The sequence below is a fragment of the Nicotiana tabacum genome, chromosome 12 (assembly GCF_000715075.1).
Source record: "Nicotiana tabacum cultivar K326 chromosome 12, ASM71507v2, whole genome shotgun sequence".
Lineage (NCBI taxonomy): Eukaryota > Viridiplantae > Streptophyta > Magnoliopsida > Solanales > Solanaceae > Nicotiana > Nicotiana tabacum.
In genome coordinates this window covers 31,322,226-31,329,431 of record NC_134091.1, presented here as the reverse complement: position 1 = coordinate 31,329,431, position 7,206 = coordinate 31,322,226, and the positions used below count along the sequence as shown (strand labels likewise).

Sequence of the window (7,206 nt, the reverse complement as noted above, 5' to 3'; positions counted from 1 at the left end):
GAACTCATTGAAGTTGATATCATTAATAGCAAAGGACAAAAACAATTTCAAATACGAAAGAAATGCTTACTTTTTGAGTTAAACTCTTCATAATGTCATTTGGATATAATTCTCAATAATAGACTTTTCGTTTACTCAAATCAGCTAAGTAATTAATGTCAAACAAATATATAAAAATATAAAATAATATTAAAAATTCACATGTGGTCTTTGCTGCAATAAGCTTACTTCAAGATGAAAGTGATATGACCAAAATATTAAAGAAAAATAATGTATCAAATAGAATAATATAGTACTACTAGCTACCATATATTTTTGTGGAAACTAAGTATTATGCTCTCTAGAAAAACAAAGAAATATAGCAGAACCTTTAGGTTAATCAGGGAATCAAAGAAAAATTAGGGGACAAATCTACGTCTACTATCTAGTACTATATGCTTTCCATATAGAAATGATTCAACATGTTAATTTGATAAGAACTATCACAAATAAAAAATTTGGTGTAGTACATACTTCTTGTACTAATATTTTATCTTATTAAAATAAAATAGTTACGAGTATTATTATTATTATTATTATTATTATTATTATTATTATTATTATTATTATTATTATTATATTTTAATAGCATGAATCATTAAAATAGTAAAAAATAATTTTCTACTTATCCTACTCAATTCACAAATAAATTTTACTAAATATTAAAGCTAATTTTGATATAAGAAGATAACAGTACTCTAATCAAATATATATGGAACACAAGTGTTAGGAATTCTTTTTCCTTTCTAACCATGTAGGCATAAAAAAAATAATTGAAGCTAAGTGTCACACATATATGCAGATTAAGATTTTTGGTTTGATTATCATGTTGTCATATTGCATATAAGTGTAAACTCAAAGCTAGACATGAATTATCAAACATATGCTGACATAAGAATTTAAAAGTAAAGCTTACTGGAACGAAAAGAAATTTGACTAACTCCGGTTGAAAGAAGATAAAATTCGATTAAAGCACATAATCTGAGTTGGTTAGAGCATTGTGCTGATAACGTGTTATGAAATAAAAGCAACTTAGTAAAACATGAACAAGATGTGTTGTTATGAAATAAAAGCAATTTAGTAAAATATGAAAAAAAAATGGAGATAGAGAGAAGAAAGAGATTTTCTTTAAAAAAGGGTAGACATTTACCATAATTTAATTTTTCTTATAACAATTCACTTTTCCCCCTTTTTTCCAAAGCGTACAATTAGATCCCTCTATCCAACTCAGAAATTAGAGCTTAATTTCCTTTCTTCTTCATAGCAGGGCTCAATTCCCTCTCGTCAACATCATCTCTACAAAATAATTTCGCGCAATCCGAACAATAAAGGTCTGTACTTTATCATACTCTTCTTTGCTCTAAATCGTCTTTATTTACTTTCTAATGTAGAGTTCGTACCCGAAATTATTTACGATATGCCTTTAGAATTTGGATTAAAGTATTATTACAAGTACTGGGTTATATTTTGGTTCAATTGTTATGTGGGTTTCTCTGTTTTCGAGGTTCGATCGCAAATCTTATGCTTTTAAGAGTCGTTGTTGTGGAGGAAATGAGTGCGGGCTTTTGAAAAGAAGGATCTCTACTGAGAGGTTGTATATTTGTAGTAGGTAGTATTTGGAAGATCTTTTATCTTTAAGGATGATTGGAGTTGTCTGTATTTTTGTTATTAGATGGATTATGTGCTTAGGATCGTGAAGTGCCCGGTACAACGCTATGCATTTTTTCTATTTCGTGTTATTCCCCTTTTATGGGGTTTGATGATTATATTCTTTGGATCTTGGATGACTAATTTTATGCATTGCATGAAGCTTTTCAAGTAAATACTTTGCAACATCTGAGAATATTTTGTTCTTTAATTAGTCTAAAAGGACATCTAATGGGTTATGTTGTATGTATGCAACTACTGCATTCTTGTTTATGAAATATGAGTACAATTACATGAAGTTTTATACCACGTGCAGGTTGTTGTATATAATTATCCACTGAATCAAAGGGTATTCTAAAGCAATGGATCAATCATCCAGGATTTGAGCTAATCACCATGGTAAATCATTCCTTGCAGTTTGTTTACATGTACAAATGTGTTTGGACTTTGTTTATCCAGAACTATTTTTATAGTACTTTTTAGCAATTTATCTATGAATTAATTACTGGTGCAACTTGGCGGTCACTCTTATCCTTTGACGGACAAGTTGTTTCTATCCTTGTGCAATAAGGGCTCTATCAGTGCAGGCTTTTCTGCCATGCTCTTCAATGTTGCTTTAGATAGTTGAATTTAATAACAGGAAATCATGTATGTAATTACAGGAAATCAAATTTTAATGATTCTTATTTTATTGGTCAATAATTTTTTTGTTGTGCCTTGCATTTTGTTTATAATGTCAAGGTGATGCACAACATCGCAAGATAAATCCTCCACCAGTGCAAAGGTTTGGTGGGTTGTATGATAGCATTGAGGAGTAAGTTATGTTTCTTAACTTTTTTGGCTAGACATTCTTTTTAGAGAAAACTTAATTTATATAACATACTTTTTATTATAGGAAGCTACAACCATTGAAGAATATTTGCAGCATTGAATCCAGTTGGATTGAAACAAAAAAATGGCAGCCTTCAGAACAAATGATTGTATACTTCTCTGTCATTCTTAACTGTTGAGTGAAATCCATTTCGGTTCTATTGCTATGTTGGAAAAGACAGAAGATGAGAAAGACAGGGGAATTCACTATTTCACTATGTCCTGAATAGTAAGAGCGATGGGTAAAAGCCAATGGCTGGCACTCATTTAAAGTTAAAATATGCAGTTGCTTTTGAGGTGAATTCTGCTGAACTACTTAATTAGAGTTAATGATTTTGTTTTAGCTTGAAGTTTATACTTACCATTTCACAGAGAATGAATTTTTGGAAAGTGATGTACTTCTATGGTGTTACACAGGGTGCTAAAAAATAGTACACAAACCATCTGCGCCTTTCCTCGTGAGACATCAAGCAAGACTGGATCATATTTTGGAGTTATTTTATGGAGAACTGGTAAAAGTTATCTTTTATCGTATGTTATAAATTTGACATTGAAATGTGTTGATGCATCTTGCCAATTAATTTAAGGTTATATAAAGTGTCATCTAATCCTATTTACTAGGATGTAACTTTCTGTCACTTGATGTTTTTGCCCTTTTCCAAAGATTTTCATAAATTCCAGAGTAAGGTCGGAAGAAACTGTGCTGGAGCATGTAAGTTAAAAGGACTTCTTAAAGTTTTTGATCAGTAGTTTGTCTCTTACATGTATTATGTAATTGTAGCTTCTTAAGGAATTTCTAATCCTCAATTCAGATTATCTTATAGAAATATAGTTTGCAGGCAAAGTTTTTTAGCACCCACCAAACAGAACAGATGCTTCTTGTCAAAATTTTATTATTAGGTGATTCTTTTTTATAGTAACAGATTCCCTTCATCTTATGTTTGTTTCATAAGCTATTTCAGGGTGAACATCAGTATTTATCCATTGTATAATTATAGAAACATATTATAAGTATATTATATTAGGCATAAAGTGTAATAACTACGGGTTCAATCAGTGGCGGACCCAAGTGGTGGCTAGCGGGTTCAACTGAACCCGCTTCACAAAAAATAATACTGTGTATATGTATAAATTAGGATTAAAACGATGTAAATTTTACATAAATATTTTATTTGAACCCACTTGACAGCTACTATTTTACGACTAAATTTATATACTTCTAAGATTGAACCCGCTTGCACAAAATCCTGGGTCCGCCACTGATCAACATGACTTATTATGAAAAGTAGACAAGGTCAGACGGTCTAGATATCTTATAGATAGTTTTGACTTTGAAGAAGGTCATCGCTTTGATTCTTTAGCGTGTACTGGTTTATAGGATTGATGTTGAATCATTGACATCTGTATGTTTGAATATTTAGTCCTCTTCTGAGCTCCATTCACAGTGCATAATTGTTCTGGAACAAAGTGCTCTGAATGGGTAGACTTATGTGGCATGATTTGTAACTTTTGATAAATTTAGCAGCACATTACTGACTAATTCAAACTTAATGATTACTTTTTACCATTCAAAATTTTTGCTAACATTTATTTGTCATCATTTGTAGGTGGATCAAATAAGCTAAAGCGTATATTGAAGCAGTGAGGGTGATATTTAGACTCGTGGGATTGTTGATGAAACATTAGTTTGTTTAGATACTTTGGAATTTTTGTTTTGTTTTGCAACTTCTAATTAATGTGCGAACCTATGTATGTTACTCTCTGGATATTCTGGATGATGCTTTTGTTTATGAATAATAGTATCCTTTCGTGATTTATATAAATTTTAGCGCATTAGTTTTTGTTTAGATAAATAATTAACAACTAAATAAAAGGGTGCATCTTTAGTTCAATAACCGTTGCAATAGCCCCCATTAAATCCAATAAACCGTTGCAATAGGTCTATTTTATTCTCTATTGGAACGGTTTTGGGACTGTTGCAATAGGTCTATTTTCTAGTAGTTTAATACCCCACAAATTTATTTTTTTAAAATATCGAGATCATATTGTTGAGGTTTTAAATTGTCACAAATTGATTTTAAAACCGTCACAAACATTTGTGACGGTTGTGTTTGTGACGGTTGTCGTGGAGGTTTTAAAAAATTGTCGCAAATATGCTCGTGGCGAACGTAACTGTGGCGTTTTTCAAAACCGCCGTAATTCAAGTTGTGGGGGTTGAAAAACGCCACAAATTAACAAAATAACCCCCACAAATTAAGCCTTTTCTTGTAGCACGCCCCGATGATAAATAGAGCTTGCCTAAGAAGCTTCTGGAGCTTTGGATTCCCTAGTAAAAAGGTTTTGATATTTTCTCGCTATTTCTTTCTCTATTATTTTATTCACCAATTCACAAAAAACATCTTTTGCACATTAAGAAAGTAGTTCTATATATATTAGCATCCATGTATATATGGAGGAGCCAAAATCAAGATCGATTATGCCAACAAAATATCGAAAAATTTAATGAATGAAAGTATTAAGATATTCAATTATATGTTTGATCTTTTCTTTGCAATGCTTAGAGATTTATAAGTTGCATTCTTAATTGCGATTAAGAGAATTACATGTCTCAATTAGTTTGCGATTTTTAAGTCTCATTTACTTATAAATCGCATTTTATTGATTGTGATTTATAAATTGCATTTATCGATGCGTCGATTTATAAGTTGTATTTATTGATTACGATTTATTTTAACTCGATTGCCAAAATCAATTTATGCTATTTACTTGCCGAATGTGATGTAAAGTAGCATAGCGAATGCCATTTATGAATAACAAAACTGGACTGAAGTGCAATATTCTTATCAGCTGCGAGCGATGATACTCTCAACTCTGTGTGTATTGTGAATCTATAAAGAGTCTGTATCAAACATTTATTGATCATAAATTATGCCTCAATTGTTGGTCCAAGTTCTCACTTTATCAATCTCGAAAACTGATGCACCCTAAGCTTTAACAACCTTTATAACAGCTATGTGTGAACCCTGAATTTATCAGACCAACTATCTGCAACTCAACCTAATGATAGAGAACCCTTTACCAAGTTATTTGCCTTTTTCACGGATAAGAACAACTATAACACTTATATTGAGGAATGTAGTGATACAGGGCAAAGTAGTTAGTGGTAGTTAGTTTGTTATTTAAATCATAGTTAGCTAACTAGGGTCATAATACTAACTATGATTGAGTTAGAAGTCAGTTAGTATAAATAGTAGTTATTCGGTTAGTTGTGTACGGTTGGATTTTATTTTTTCAATGGAACTGTCACACCCCTTTTCTACCCCCAAAAAGATATTGTGTTTTATGGATTTTTGTGAGTTAAAGGGTTTTTCCAATTAAAGTGACAAACTTGAGTAGGGATTATCTTATTTACAGAGTCGCCATTTGGAATTGATTTTTGGGTGTTCCAAGTCACCTTTTATTTGAATCCCTAGTCAAAGGAAGGTTTGACTCTATTATTATTGGTCTGCGAAAACAAAGTCCAGATAAAGAGTTCTGTTGACCGGGAAGAAGGTGTAAGGTATTCTCCGAGTCCCGTGGTTCTAGCACGGTCACTTTATTGACTACATTTGGCTTATATTATTTTTGGATAAACTGTATTTTATTGGTTTTCATGTTTTACCTATGTCCACTTTCATTGCTTGATTATTATTGAAGGATAAAATTACATTATAAATAACATTATAATTTTATTATGACTTTGCACTTAAGGTCAAGTTACACAAGCGTGCACTCGAATTTGGAATTACGTACCATGATTATGCCACGAAAACCGTACCCATAGTCACGATAATTTATTATTGGCCACACCTAAAGCACACTACGTTATTCAAAGTTGTTTAATTATTTGTTAAGTTTGGGATTATTGTGAGGCTCAAAGGTTACGGAGTAGAATTACGGAAAAGGTAAGATTGATTATTAAAGATTACTAGAGGTATCAATTATGCCGGGTATAGGTCTGATAATGTGACAAGAAAATAAATCCTACTTATTCATTCTACTTTATCTATACTTAAGAAAATTAATGGAATAAAGTGAAGGCTTGCTAAACTCCAACATGATCTCTACCAAATCAAACAATAGCTCATTTGACTTTTTTAATTCATGCTTAATACTCACACTCAACATAAAGCCATAGGAACCTCACTTGACAAGAGTAACTATTAAACAAGATATGCACTTAGTAAAAGATTGATTCAAAACACAGTATCATTTGTCGTTGATGAAGCAGAGAGCAATAAATCATTCAGACTTTCACATTGATTCAACAGTTAAACACACCACATAATCACACCGATAATCCAAAACATGAAACTTTAATAGAAATACTGATAAGAGCATGGAAACGGACCTTGAACATGCAACGGTTTTCAAATATATTGATACGAAAAAAATCTTCTACTCGTACATAATCTTGTTCAAAGTGAAGAGATCCAGAAACAAAAACGAGACCTTCGTCGTCAACTCGTAACTAACCGTACGCCGGAACCTCGAACCAAGACTTCGTCGGGGACTTTTCCCGGACTGTTTTCACTCAGATTTTAGCGACCAAGAGTGGATTTTTCCTGCTGGTTTTGTGATGTTTGCGAGCTAGTTTTTGGAGAGAGAATC

The 7,206-nt window shown here is 31.9% G+C and overlaps 1 long non-coding RNA gene across 3 annotated transcripts; it reads left to right on the top strand.

The window, feature by feature from the left end:
- Window positions 1–1,219: 1,219 nt before the first annotated feature.
- Window positions 1,220–4,392, top strand: LOC107826053 (uncharacterized). 3 transcript variants are annotated; one of them, XR_012697244.1, is made up of 8 exons: window positions 1,220–1,370; window positions 2,003–2,085; window positions 2,428–2,500; window positions 2,582–2,853; window positions 2,974–3,068; window positions 3,221–3,268; window positions 3,389–3,456; window positions 4,164–4,392. It is a non-coding gene; the product is annotated as an uncharacterized LOC107826053 (long non-coding RNA). The 3 variants fall into 3 exon arrangements; XR_012697243.1 differs by having other exon boundaries at window positions 3,221–3,456; XR_001657203.2 differs by lacking the exons at window positions 3,221–3,268; window positions 3,389–3,456.
- Window positions 4,393–7,206: the final 2,814 nt, after the last annotated feature.